Source organism: Podarcis filfolensis (assembly GCF_964270895.1).
Source record: "Podarcis filfolensis genome assembly, chromosome: W".
In the NCBI taxonomy this organism is placed as follows: Eukaryota; Metazoa; Chordata; class Lepidosauria; order Squamata; family Lacertidae; genus Podarcis; species Podarcis filfolensis.
Window position 1 is genome coordinate 2,550,437 of NC_139619.1, and position 13,392 is coordinate 2,563,828.

General features: G+C 49.2%; 1 protein-coding gene across 1 annotated transcript in view; it reads right to left on the reverse strand.

Annotated features, from left to right (window-relative positions):
• Window positions 1-13,392, reverse strand: part of LOC310753752 (putative helicase senataxin) — a gene marked incomplete at its 3' end in the record, with an annotated part of 215,300 nt that overhangs the window by 104,393 nt on the left and 97,515 nt on the right. The gene's annotated exons all lie outside the window — the stretch shown is intronic.

Here is a 13,392-nt window from a genome sequence, read left to right on the forward strand (position 1 = left end):
GCAGCCTGCCTCTTCTTGGTCTACTGGCCCCCTTCCTCTCCAGCCTCTGAATTATGACTTTCTGCCCCAGCTTCTTCCTGTTCACTAAACCCTGTTACCTCTTCAGCTTCCAACACCACCTACTCCCAGTCCGCTCCCTCTTCTTCCTCTGACCACTCTTCAGCATCCCACCATCAGTCCCCTGGCTCTGAGCCTTCTTCCCCTGGAGGATCCCTTGGGGGTTCTCCAGCTGGCACCTTCCACCACTCCCCCGCATCCAGACAGTCCATGACAGGTTTAAACCATTAGCTACTTATTTAAATATGTAGTACACACTATTCTGAAAGCTCGAGATGTGGGGGGGGCGGGGGGGCAGAAAAGAACAGAATAAAATGTAATTAAGCTCAGTGTTATTTCCTCACTGACTTGGAGTCCCAAGACTATGGGAATGATTATGGTCTTACAATGTAATTTGTCACAAGGAGCACTTAAATTATTCTCAAACTTAAACTGAGACCCAGGTTCTGCTCAAATGCCTGCTTCAAATTTAACACTAAGATATAGTTTACGTGAAGGAGAAATTTCCATTTTCCTTCATCTTGTCAGGATCCATTTTGAGCTGTATTAGTTTTATCATCTGTGTATGAACTTTGACTAACCTATTAACAGAGAAAAAACATTATTTTTAACCAAGAAGTTATGTGTGCCCAGTGTCCTGGTACACTGAGAGAACAAACTCTGACGGAATGTAATGTCACGGGACTGCCAAGGGACGCCTTGGAGTCGGGGAAGAAAAGAGTCAGAGCGGGAACAGTCAGAAGGAAACGGTCGGGAGATGACGGAAGGGGAAGAGGGGGAGAGCCAGGAGGAGGCAAGGCTCTCCGATGCTGAAGCAGAGCCCCAGCACCGCACAGGGAGCTCAGGTACAGACGGGGAGCCTATGCCTTCGGCACAGGAAAGGAGAGGGTTAAAGTGCAGGGATCAGAGACTTCCCATGAACATTCCAGCTGCCTCTTCTGTTGGAGGAGAAGCAGGAGAAGACCACTCCCCGAATCTGAACCAGACGATTCGGATGCATGATTGTACTGTGCTGCTTTTACATATGCAAAATAAAGAACTGTAAATACCTCTCTGAGTGAGCAGAGGGTGCTTATTGCGAATAGCATACACAAACTGTTATGTACTGAGTTGAATAGGATCCAAACTGCAGCAGTCTGATTGGTCCTAGAACAATAGGATCCAAAAGGCAGCAGTCTGATTGGTCCTAGAACAATAGGATTCAGAATGCAGCAGTCTGATTGGTCCTAGAACAATGCAGCAGTATGATTGGTTGGCAGGAACCACCCAATCATGCTCCAGATAGAAGTGAATCCACAACCTGATTGGCTTACAGTAGAATTCCGGAATTAGCCAATCATGTGCAGCCCATTGTGTAAATAATGTATATAAAGCAGATACTTTGAGGGGACTTGCATTCATTCCTCCTCACCACTATGAGCTGAATAAAGAGCATGAAATCACTTTGCGACTCTGAGTATATTTCACTGGCGACGAAGGTGGGATCCCGCTGAGCTGACTGCCACACACAGCACCGCAGCACCGCCACCTGCCGCACCGCTGCCTCGCACCGTGTATCCAGGCTTCAGCTCCGGGACACAAGGAACTCAGAATAGCAACCGACAGCAGATTCTCGTCATTCAACCCAGCATCTGGAGACTGGGAAGCGTACGCCTCCCGTTTCACCTTCCTCCTAGAAGCCAAAGGGGTCACCGATGAAGAAGACGCCAAGAAGAGGGCAATATTCTTCAGCGTCTGCGGAGAGGAGACGTTTGAAATCGCCCGGGCTCTCCTTGCACCTGAAGACGTTGCTACTGTTCCATACAAAACAATAATGGAACAGCTGAAGGGGCACTTTTCGCCACAGCCCTCAGTGGTGGCTCGTCGAAATGCCTTCTACGCAAAGCGGCAAGCCCCTGGGGAAACCATAACTGGGTTTGTGACCTCTCTCCACCAAGCTGCCCGGTTCTGCAACTTCTCAGAGCTGGAGAACATGCTTCGTGACCGCCTCGTCGGTGGCCTGAAGGATGAGAAGCTGCAACGACGCCTCTACGCTAAGAAGGACCTAACGTTCCAGGTCGCTCTGGAGGAGGCCCTGGCAACGGAAGCTGCCGAGAGGTCGACGCAAGAGGCACGGCCGAGCCAGCCGTCCCAACCGAGGGTCCACCACAAAGACCTCACCGACGACTCAGGATCTGACAAGGAGGAGGTGCACCGAGTACAGCAGCGCACTCAAGCAGCCCACATACCACAGCTGCCTCGACGAGAAGGAGGGAACTGCGCAAGCTGCGGGGAAAGTCACGAGAGGAGGACCTGCCGTTTCCGCAACGCAGAGTGCAGGCAGTGCAGAAAATTGGGACACATCGGCCGGGTGTGTCGAGCTCGGCCCACCCGACGCCAGGCATCAGATGACCAATCCAAGAGCCCCAGGTCCCGGGGCCCAACACACCAAGGCAACTCGACGGAGCTCATGGACTTCCAGGTATACCAGTTGCCCCACCCCAACGTAGAGAAAATTTATGTAGAGGTACAGATAGAGGGGGCCCCATGCCGCATGGAGCTTGACACGGGTTCAACTCTATCCATAATCTTGGCAAGGACCTTAAGGAAACTGTGTCCTACTGGGGGTCCCAAACTCAGGCCGGCCCCATTCACCCTCCGGGACTTCCAGAAACGTAAGGTCCCCACAATGGGGGTGGGGACCTTCAGGGTGCAATACCGAGGGCGGACACGGCAACTGGACTTGCTTGTGGTCAAGGGCCCCTACATTAGCTTACTGGGATTGGCATGGTTTGGACCACTGGGGCTAGCCGTCACCGGGGTGAACCACACAATCTTACAAGTGGACGTGGACGCCATATGCAAGGAATTTCCGGGGGTTTTCGATGGGAAATTGGGACAGTATACGGGCCCCCCCATTGCTCTACAGCTTGACCCCGCAGTACGACCAGTCAGGCTCAAGGCCCGCCGGGTCCCGTTCGCTCTGAAACCCCGTATAGACGAGGAATTGGACCGACTCGTGGAGCAAGGAGTGCTGGAGCCGGTGCCTAATGCCCCCTGGGAAACCCCAATCGTCACACCCGTCAAGCCTAATGGTTCAGTCCGCATCTGCGCAGACTACAAATGTACCATAAACAAGGCCCTCACGGCCCATGCATACCCAGTGCCAGTGGTCAGCCATGTCCTTGCCACCCTGGCTGGGTCGAAAATTTTTGGCAAGCTGGACTTGGCCCAAGCATATCAACAGCTGCCAGTAGATGAGGCCACAGCAGAGGCACAGACGATTGTGACGCACAGAGGAGCGTTCAGGGTAAAGTGACTGCAATTCGGTGTCAGCGTGGCACCAGGCATATTCCAGAATCTAATGGACTCTCTCCTTAAAGGGATTCCTGGTGTCACCCCCTTCTTCGATAATGTGTTGATTGCCGGGCCCACACCAGAGGAGTTTGAGGACCGCCTCCGCACCGTTCTGCACCGTTTCCAGATGGCGGGTCTCAAGGTGAAGCGGGAAAAATGTCTACTAGGAGTGCCTCAGGTGGACTTTCTGGGATTTATGGTGGACGCAGAAGGGGTCCACCCGACTGGGGACAAGGTACGGGCCATTTGTGATGCCCCAGCGCCCAAGAACAAGACTGAACTTCAGGCCTTCTTGGGACTATTGAACTTTTACCATTCCTTCCTTCCCCACAAGGCGGCGGTAGCGGAGCCCCTACACAGACTCCTGGACAAGCGGGCCCCTTGGGTGTGGGGCCAACGCCAGGAGGCCGCATTCCAGGCAGTCAAGGACTTGCTGGTCTCAAACTCGGTCTTGGCACACTTCGACGAGAGGCTGCCAGTGGTGCTAGCATGCGACGCCTCGCCCTATGGCATTGGTGCTGTCCTGGGACACCAACTCCCGGATGGAAGAGAGGTACCGGTGGCATACTTTTCCCAGACACTCAACGCAACCGAGCGGAACTACTCGCAAATCGACAAGGAGGGTCTGGCAATCGTGAAGGGAGTAAAAAAATTCCATGATTTCTTGTACGGGCGGCCCTTCACCGTGGTGACTGACCACAAGCCGTTGCTTGGCTTGTTTGCCCCCGAAAAGCAGACCCCCCAAGTGCTGTCTCCTCGCGTCCTCAGGTGGTCAATTTTCCTTGCCAGCTACCAGTATGCACTGATTCACCGCCCTGGGAAGGCGATGGGCCATGCAGATGCCCTCAGCAGGCTACCACTACCGGAAACAGGCCCTGACCCAGCACCTGCACAAGAGGTTATGAGCCTGGAGCTGCTTCCTGACCGCCCCATTCAGGCACAAGAAGTTGCACACCATTCCAAGAAAGATAGGGTCATCTCCCGGGTCCTGGACTGGGTGTGGAGGGGATGGCCCAGCAGCAGCCCCGGGCCAGAATTCGCCGGCTACACAACCCGCAAACATGAACTGTCGGCCCACAAGGGGTGCCTGTTATGGGGAAGCAGGGTCGTTGTTCCCCAGCCCCTCCGCAAAAGGGTCCTCACAGCCCTACACGAGACACACCCAGGGGTAGTAAGAATGAAGGCCCTTGCCAGGAGTTATGTGTGGTGGCCGGGGATCGACGGAGAGATAGAGGCCTGGGTCAAACACTGCCAGGCCTGCCAAGAATCCTGCCCAGATCCCCCAAGGGCCCCAGTCCAGTCCTGGGAGTCCGCCCGAGCACCATGGTCACGCCTGCATGTGGACTTCGCTAGCCCCTTTCAGGGGAAAACATTCTTCATAGTGGTGGACTCCTACACCAAATGGCTGGAAGTCGCACTGGTACCATCCACTTCTACGTCCGCAGCCATCCGGGTACTACGCAGGCTGTTTGCAACCCACGGGCTCCCTGACACTCTCGTCTCAGACAATGGGACTGCATTTACGTCAGGAGAATTCCAAACCTTCACAGCGCAGAACGCCATCCGCCACATCCGTTCGGCGCCATTCCACCCTGCCACCAATGGCCAAGCAGAACGCATGGTGCGGACCACCAAGGACACCCTTCGCCGCATGACGCAAGGGGATTGGGAGTACCGCCTTGCCACATTCCTTCTAGCACAGCACAGCACCCCCAGCTCAACGACTGGCCGGAGCCCCGCTGAACTACTAATGGGTCGGCGCCTTGCAATCAGATTGGACCGCCTTCACCCCGATAGAGCTCAGGATGAGGTAGTGGTGGGGGAAGGCAGGAACCCCCGGACCTTCGAGGCCCAGGACCCAGTGTACGCAAAGAATTTTGGGGCAGGCCCTGCATGGGTACCCGCCAGAGTCACCAGGGTCACTGGCCCCGTGTCGTACGAGGTGCTAACAGATGGGGGGCAATGCTGGCGCCGCCACTGCGACCAGATACGGCGACGATTCCCTGGAGAAAACCAGGAGGAGGAGGACAGGTCAGGGAACAGTGGGGCAGTGAGGCCCATAGAGCAGCAGGGGCAAGCAGGAGAGGCAGAATCAGAAAATACAGAGGGGACCCGTGAGGCCGAAAGGACACCGGAACCAGAACCACGACTGAGCGAGCCGGTTGCGCCAGACCAAACAGCCCTATCACAGCCAGCATCCTTGGAACACGAGCCAGAACCTGAACCCCGGACCAGGGAACACCCCAGGCCGCAACGCACACGTAGGCCGCCGGCGTACCTCGAGGACTATGAATGCGACCTCCCGGGCAGGACTGGAACTTAGAGGGGAGGGGTGTTATGTACTGAGTTGAATAGGATCCAAACTGCAGCAGTCTGATTGGTCCTAGAACAATAGGATCCAAAAGGCAGCAGTCTGATTGGTCCTAGAACAATAGGATTCAGAATGCAGCAGTCTGATTGGTCCTAGAACAATGCAGCAGTATGATTGGTTGGCAGGAACCACCCAATCATGCTCCAGATAGAAGTGAATCCACAACCTGATTGGCTTACAGTAGAATTCCGGAATTAGCCAATCATGTGCAGCCCATTGTGTAAATAATGTATATAAAGCAGATACCTTGAGGGGGACATTCATTCATTCCTCCTCACCACTATGAGCTGAATAAAGAGCATGAAATCACTTTGCGACTCTGAGTATATTTCACAAACCATCACATGTAAGCATATAATCACTGTGACAATGGATAAAAGAATGCTAGGCATAACAGAACTTGCATTTAACCTTAGGTCAATAGGACTGATGTATTAATCACAGATAATGGAAAGCAGATGTTGATAGACAAATGATAAACAGAGTGATTAACCAAAAGACATTGATAAATGATTAATGAAGACATTGTTAAAAGGAGGAGTTTGGGGTGGGCTCTCTCACTGGTCTAGAACAGGTTTTCAACCTTTTTGAGTCCATGGATCCCTTGACCAACTACATTCTTTCTGTGGCACCCCTGTGGGGCTCAGGAGCCCAGTTACATTTCCCCTTACCTGCAGAACTGGCAGCCTCTCACCCTTTTTCAAACACCCTCCCTCATGGAGTGTTCCCTCAGCCTCCTCTCCTCTTCCCTCTCATTGGGAGTCCTCCAGGTAGCTGCTGCAGTCCCTGGTCTGAGCTGTGCCCCCTGCCCCAAAGAGAAGTGTCTCCTCACACTGTCCATTCCCAACAGCAAGAGCTGGTGGACTGACTGGCTGGGCCCCTTGAGTCTGCTTGCTTACTCCGAGGCTGCCTCAGCTCCTGGCAACCAGCACCCCCTGACCAGCCCCAAAGGCACCACTCGCCTGGGGAGCTTGTAGCCAGGGCTGCTGCAACAAACAGCTCTGCAAGCCTATGGGAGGCAGAGATGCGAGGGAGTGAAGGAAAGAGGGACAGAGGCCCATGTTGCTCGCTGCACCCCTGACCATCATCCAAGGCACCCCAGGGTGTCACGACACACAGTTTTTGAAACCACTGGTCGAGACTGATGTCAGTGGGTTGCAATAGTTGTGGGAAAGTTTTCTATAATCCTGTGATTGGTGAAGTAGAAATCACATGTTAGTTTAGAAGTGTATAAGAGATTATGTTTGAGAGCACCAAAACACAGGAATTTTTTAGGAGACTGACCCTATGATGTTGTTGTTGGCATCAGTCTGTCTTGAACAGTGCTTTTTTTTCTAGAAAAAGAGGTGCAGGAACTCCCACTTTTTTTGATGGACAATACTAAATTGCTGAGCTTATTTTAGGGGGGAGCCAAAGTTGCTAAGCCTTTTTTTAGGGAGAAAACACTTTTTGGGGGGCACACTTTGTCAGCATATGAGCTCATCGCAGCTGCAGACATCCAGCTTGTTGACATCATGTGATTTGGCTGCCTGTGGGAAACAGCGTTCCAGTCAGTTCACAGGGCAGTTCACCGGAACTTGCTCAGAGTGTAATATGTGACCTTCCTCTTGTGATTGTACAGGAAGTCTTTGTCACTTGTTTGCCAATGTTTGAAGAGAGCTGACATGTTTTCTGTAATGCTGAAGAGTCAGAAATAAAGCCATGTAAATAGACGCTTCTGACTATCTCTTTCCCCTGCCGGGGGAGCAGGAAAGAGTGGGTGTGCTCTTCCCACGCTGGGAAGGGTCGCCTATAGAGACCTAGCCTGTGTTTGCTGGAGAATGCAGCCAGGGAGGTCACCGGAGATCAAGCCGGGTGCCTGGGAGAGTTGCCAGTTTCTCCCGATAGAGGCTTGATTCTCTGCCCCACTGCCACATTACAAAGTAGCCTCTGACGTGCTGCCCCACAGCCTCCGACACAAAGCCACGAGTGGCAGGATGCAGCCCAAAGCCTCTGACACGCAGCTCTGGGTGCCGTGACGCTATACAGCTGCCAGTATGCTATGAAGAGGTGGTGGAACTCAGTTCTGGCTGAAAAAAAGCCCTGGTCTGGAGAGACAAGGGTGTGCGCCTCTGGGGATTAAGCCAAACCACTGTGTTAGCAGCACCAAAGTGACTTGGAGGAGTCTTTTTCCATTCTTGAACTAACCCCTTCAGATCTAAGGCTGGTGATCATGGATGAGTATGCTGATAACCCAGATTAGAGGCATTAAACTCCTACCCTGCTAGAAGTCTATTTTCTGATTCTGAGCCAGTGGATCAAGTACAGCAGTTGCAGAATTCAAAACACACCAAGTTGGCTGTGGATGGTACAGTGTACAGAATGCTTCCTGCCACTGAGATGTGTGATGGTGGTACTGAGGGGGACAGAGTCAGCAGTGTGTGGAGGTATGTCCTGGGGGGGGGTGTTTTCCAGGTGTAGTGATTCATGATGTGATAGAGAAGTTGCCAAGTCTTATACAGCCCACTGACCACTACCCCTTCCTTCTGGTTCATGTGGGTATAAATAAATAATGCCACACAAAGCCTTCAATGTATAGCATAGGGCTATGAGACTCTGGGCAGGAAGCTGAAGAGCCTTGGGGCACAGGTGGTCTTTTCATCACTCCTTCCTGTTGAAGGTTGTGGCCCAGGAAGAGAGAGGGAAATACTGGAGGTAAACCACTGGCTGCACAGGTGGTGTCATCAGGAAGGGTTTGGCTTCTTGGATCATGGTCTCCACTTTCTTAAGCAAGGACTTCTGGCAAGAGATTGAGCTGCATCTCACAGTGGTTTGCAAAAATGTGTTTGCTAAGACTCTCACAAACCTGATCAGGAGAGTATATGGGTAAAACTTGTAGGAGAGAGAAACTACAGTGACCTTATTTTGGGTGTCTGCTATAGACCACCAAGCCAGACTTCCGGGTCAGCGCCATCGATCAATGGCGGATTCCCTCTGAGTCTCGGAGGGACTAGCTCCGTGGGATCGGGTCTTACCGCTGCGGCAAAGCGGGGACCCTTTAAAAATCACAGGCGGGGGAAGCCTGTGAACGTGGGGACTCGGCGGGCACCATTTGCGCCCCCCCAATCTGCAAAGGGACCCTTTTTTAAGGGCTCCGGAGCGGGACGGGGTGAGCAGCGCGGTGCTGAGAGTCGACTGCTTCTTCCGTGGAGTGAAGCCGCACAGCTGTTATCGAAGAGCGCTGACTTTTTCCTGGGACAATTGGACTCGAAAGTAACTACCCGTGAGTAGGATAAAATTGGATTTAAAAGAACAAGTTAATTTGATACCGAAGCGGGAAGGTATAAACAGGAAGTCTGCCTTCCCTTATTGTAAACAGATCAAAGCAAAGAGACTGTAAAGCGGAAACTCGAAAGGACGCTTTGGAAAAAGACTTAAATCTTAACATCAGGAAAGCGGTCTCCCCTCCAGTTTGCAGGAGAGGAGGGGGGAAAGTTTGAGGTGTATTTACCTGCAAAAATAAGAGGAAAAGGAAGCTAAAATCTGCTGCCTAAAACCTGGGAACGGACTGCCCCTAGAAAAGGAAAGCCGCTCGGTGGAAAGCCTATCGGTAAGCAAAGGACTTTTGACTTGCTCTGCAAAAAAGAGATACAGTGTTACTGGACTTCTCCTGGTTTTAAAGTAACTGTTTAAGTGGCCTGAAACTGTTGTTTTTCAGTGAATTGGGGGACTCATAAGGACTATATTTGTCAGGGAACTGACATCGGAGCCCAGAGTGGAGGTAGGGCTCTCCGATGATGCAGGAGAAGGGACCAGCAGGGAGAGGGAGAATACTTCCATTGGGGAAGGAAATCGGCGTGACACCAGGAAAGAAGGGGAGGAGGGAAGGTCTTCGGAGAGAGGGCTCCAAGACCCTTCCACAGGGTCCAGCGGGGAGAGCCCAGGACCTCCGCTGGCCACGCCCACTCTGCGCAGGAGACTTCCGCGCAGGGAGGCTAGGAGGAGACTTGGCGTCAAACAGCTTTTATGTTGGAAGAAGTTTAGGGAACGCCCACTGACGGATTCTGCCAGTGACTGAGACAGTCGCCTTGTAAGGGCTGTCAAATCAGGGAAAGGTTTAGCTACCCCAACAGCTGGGAGCAGTTTGGAATTTACGCACAAGCAACCCCAATTCCCATTACAGCAATCCGTCAGTCCTCTAAGTTGCTTGTCGGCAGAGCAGCAAGGAGCAGCATCATGAGTCAAACCGGAGGAGCAGGCGCTGGAGAGGGGGCCAGGGGAGGACCAACTCTGGAGGAGAGAAACAGAGATTTGGAGCAGCAACTGGCCCTACTAGCGGCGCGGCTGGATGAAAGGCGGACTCAGGATGCCCAGGGGAAGCCCACCCCCATCGCAAGGAAGGTACCGGGACTAGTGCAGAAGTTTGGGGGGAATCCCAGAGATTATAACGCATTTAAGACAGAAGTGCAGTATGCACTGGACCTGCAGTATGGTGACTTTGTGGACGATGGGGAGAGAGTCGCTTATGTGGTAGGGCATCTGGAAGGGGGTGCCAGAGATTGGATCAGACCCTTAATGGCGTCGGAGAATGCTGCCCTGAAGGATTTGAGAAGATATTTTTTTTTAAAAAAAAGATATTTATTAAGATTTTCCATTTTATACAAATCAAAAAGAAAGAGAAAAAAGAGGGGGGGGAAAGATTAAAAAGAAATATTAAAAACACATAAATTTCATGTCATATTTTCCAATAACATATTTCCTTGACCTCCTCATACCTCCCCTTCTTGTATTCCAGTTCAAATTATTCATCCAGCAAATCCTTATCTCCTAGCATTACAGCTATAAACCTTATTTTCAATCCATCTTCTTAAATTATTGTAACTTATACTTTTCCTTATGTACAAAAAAGAACTATTTTTTCATATTCTTTTGTATCATTACAGCTAATAACCCCTTAATTTCAATCCAACATCACTCAGTGTTCCTTAATGTTACAATATTTTTGCAAATAGTCTTTGAATTTCTTCCATTCTTCTTCTGCCGATTCTTCTCCCTGGTCATGGATTCTGCCAGTCAATTCTGCCAGTCCCATAAAGTCAATCAATTTTGTCTGCCATTCTTCCAGAGTGGGTAAGTCTTGCGTCTTCCAATACTTTGCAATGAGTATTCTTGCTGCTGTTGTAGCATACATAAAGAAAGTTCTATCCTTTTTTAACACCAATTGGCCGACCATGCCCAGGAGAAAGGCCTCTGGTTTCTTCACAAAGGTATATTTAAATACCTTTTTCAATTCATTATAAATCATTTCCCAGAAAGCCTTAATCCTAGGGCACGTCCACCAAAGGTGAAAAAAGGTACCTTCAGTTTCTTTACATTTCCAACATTTATTATCGGGCAAATGGTAAATTTTTGCAAGCTTGACTGGGGTCATGTACCACCTGTATATCATTTTCATAATATTTTCTCTTAAGGCATTACATGCCGTAAATTTCATACCTGTGGTCCACAACTGTTCCCAGTCAGCAAACATAATGTTATGTCCAACATCTTGTGCCCATTTAATCATAGCAGATTTAACCGTTTCATCCTGAGTATTCCATTTCAGCAGCAAGTTATACATTCTTGACAGTATCTTAGTTTTGGGTTCTAAAAGTTCTGTTTCCAGTTTAGATTTTCCCACCTGGAAGCCAATTTTCTTGTCCAAATTATAAGCCTCCATTATCTGAAAGTAATTAACCCAGTCTCGCACCTTATCTTTTAGTTTCTCAAAACTCTGCAATTTCAATTTGTCACCTTCTTGTTCCAAAATCTCCCAATATTTTGGCCATTTGGCCTCCATATTGAGCTTCTTCTGAGCCTTCGGCTCTGTTGAATGAGTCCGCTTCACAAAACAAGCTTTGAAGCTGGCTTGCTTCAGTCAGCTGTAGTTGAGACTAACCACAGTTTGTCCAGGTTGGGTCACCGGAGGAAGATGGCGGCTGTAACAACTTCTCCTTCATGAACCCTCCGGATTACAAACCTTTTATAGCCTTTTATAGCCTTTTACAGCCGTCTTTTTAGCTGTTTTTATTAGACTTTTAAATCGTTTTATCTCTGTTAGAAGTTTTAATCGTTTTACTTCTATGGTTGGCCAATATACGTATCAACAAGGATATTCAAACCTTCTGCTGATTAGTAACGCCGCCTTGAAGATTGGGTTATGCTGAGCAGTGGAGGAGGAGTAGCAGAGGAGTTGCGGCCATAAAAGATAAGTTCTCTTTTGTCTCCGTTTACCTCTACTTTGAACCTCCGTAGTCAGTGAGACAGCGACAAATGGGTCATGGCAAGCGCTTCCATCGGTGATAACCACCTTGGGGTTTTGTTTTCAAGTAAGTCTTTATATCATGTCCAAACATTAAACAATGCTCTTCTGACAATATGATTTTTAAATGCTTTATGAGCTTTAACCTTGTCATACCACAGATATGCATGCCACCCAAAAACATTGTTAAAACCTTCTAGATCCAAAATGTCTGTGTTCTCAAGAAGTAGCCAATCTTTCAACCAGCAGAACGCTGCTGATTCATAGTAAAGTTTAAAGTCTGGCAGGGCAAATCCACCCCTTTCTTTTGCATCGGTTAATATCTTAAATTTTATTCTTGGCTTCTTGCCCTGCCAGACAAATTTAGAAATATCTTTCTGCCACTTCTTGAAACATTCCATCTTGTCCACAATTTGCAATGTTTGAAACAAAAACAACATTCTAGGCAGTACATTCATCTTTATAGCTGCAATTCGACCCATCAAGGAAAGCTTCAAATTTGTCCAAATTTCTAAATCTTTTTTCACTTCCGCCCAACATTTTTCATAATTATCTTTAAACAAGTTCCCATTTTTTGCTGTCATGTTAACCCCAAGGTATTTCACTTTCTTCACAATAGATAAACCTGTTTCATTCTGAAACTTCCCTCTTTCAATCGGTGTTAAGTTTTTCTCCAAAACCTTAGTTTTTGACTTATTCAATTTAAATCCTGCCACTTGACCAAATACTTGAATTAGTTCTAAAACTCTTTTAGTACTAGATTCTGGCTCCTGTAACGTCAAAACTAGATCATCTGCAAATGCTCTCAATTTATACTGTTTGGCTCCGACCTGAATACCTTTAACCAACCGGTCCCTTCTAATCATATTCAGCAAGACCTCCAGGACCGAGATAAAAAGCAGTAGGGAAATTGGGCATCCCTGTCGTGTCCCTTTCTCTATCTTAAATTGTTCTGTAACCACATTATTTACAATTAGTTTAGCCTTTTGTTCAGAATATATTGCACCAATACCATTCTCAAAACCTTGGCCTACCCCCATACCCTGTAGATTCTTTTTCATAAAACTCCAAGAAATATTGTCAAAGGCTTTCTCCGCGTCCACAAATATCAGAACTGCTTTAGTGTTTATATTCACTTCTAGTTTTTCCAAAATATCAATTACGTTCCTCAAGTTGTCAGACAAATGTCTTCCCGGGAGAAAGCCCGCTTGGTCCTTATGAATCTCTTCCATCAGTACTTTTTTCAGTCTCTTAGCCAAAATGTCAGCAAAAATTCTGTAATCCACATTTAGTAAGGATATCGGGCGGTAGTTCTTAAGTTGAGTCTTTTCAGTTTCCGTTTTCGGTA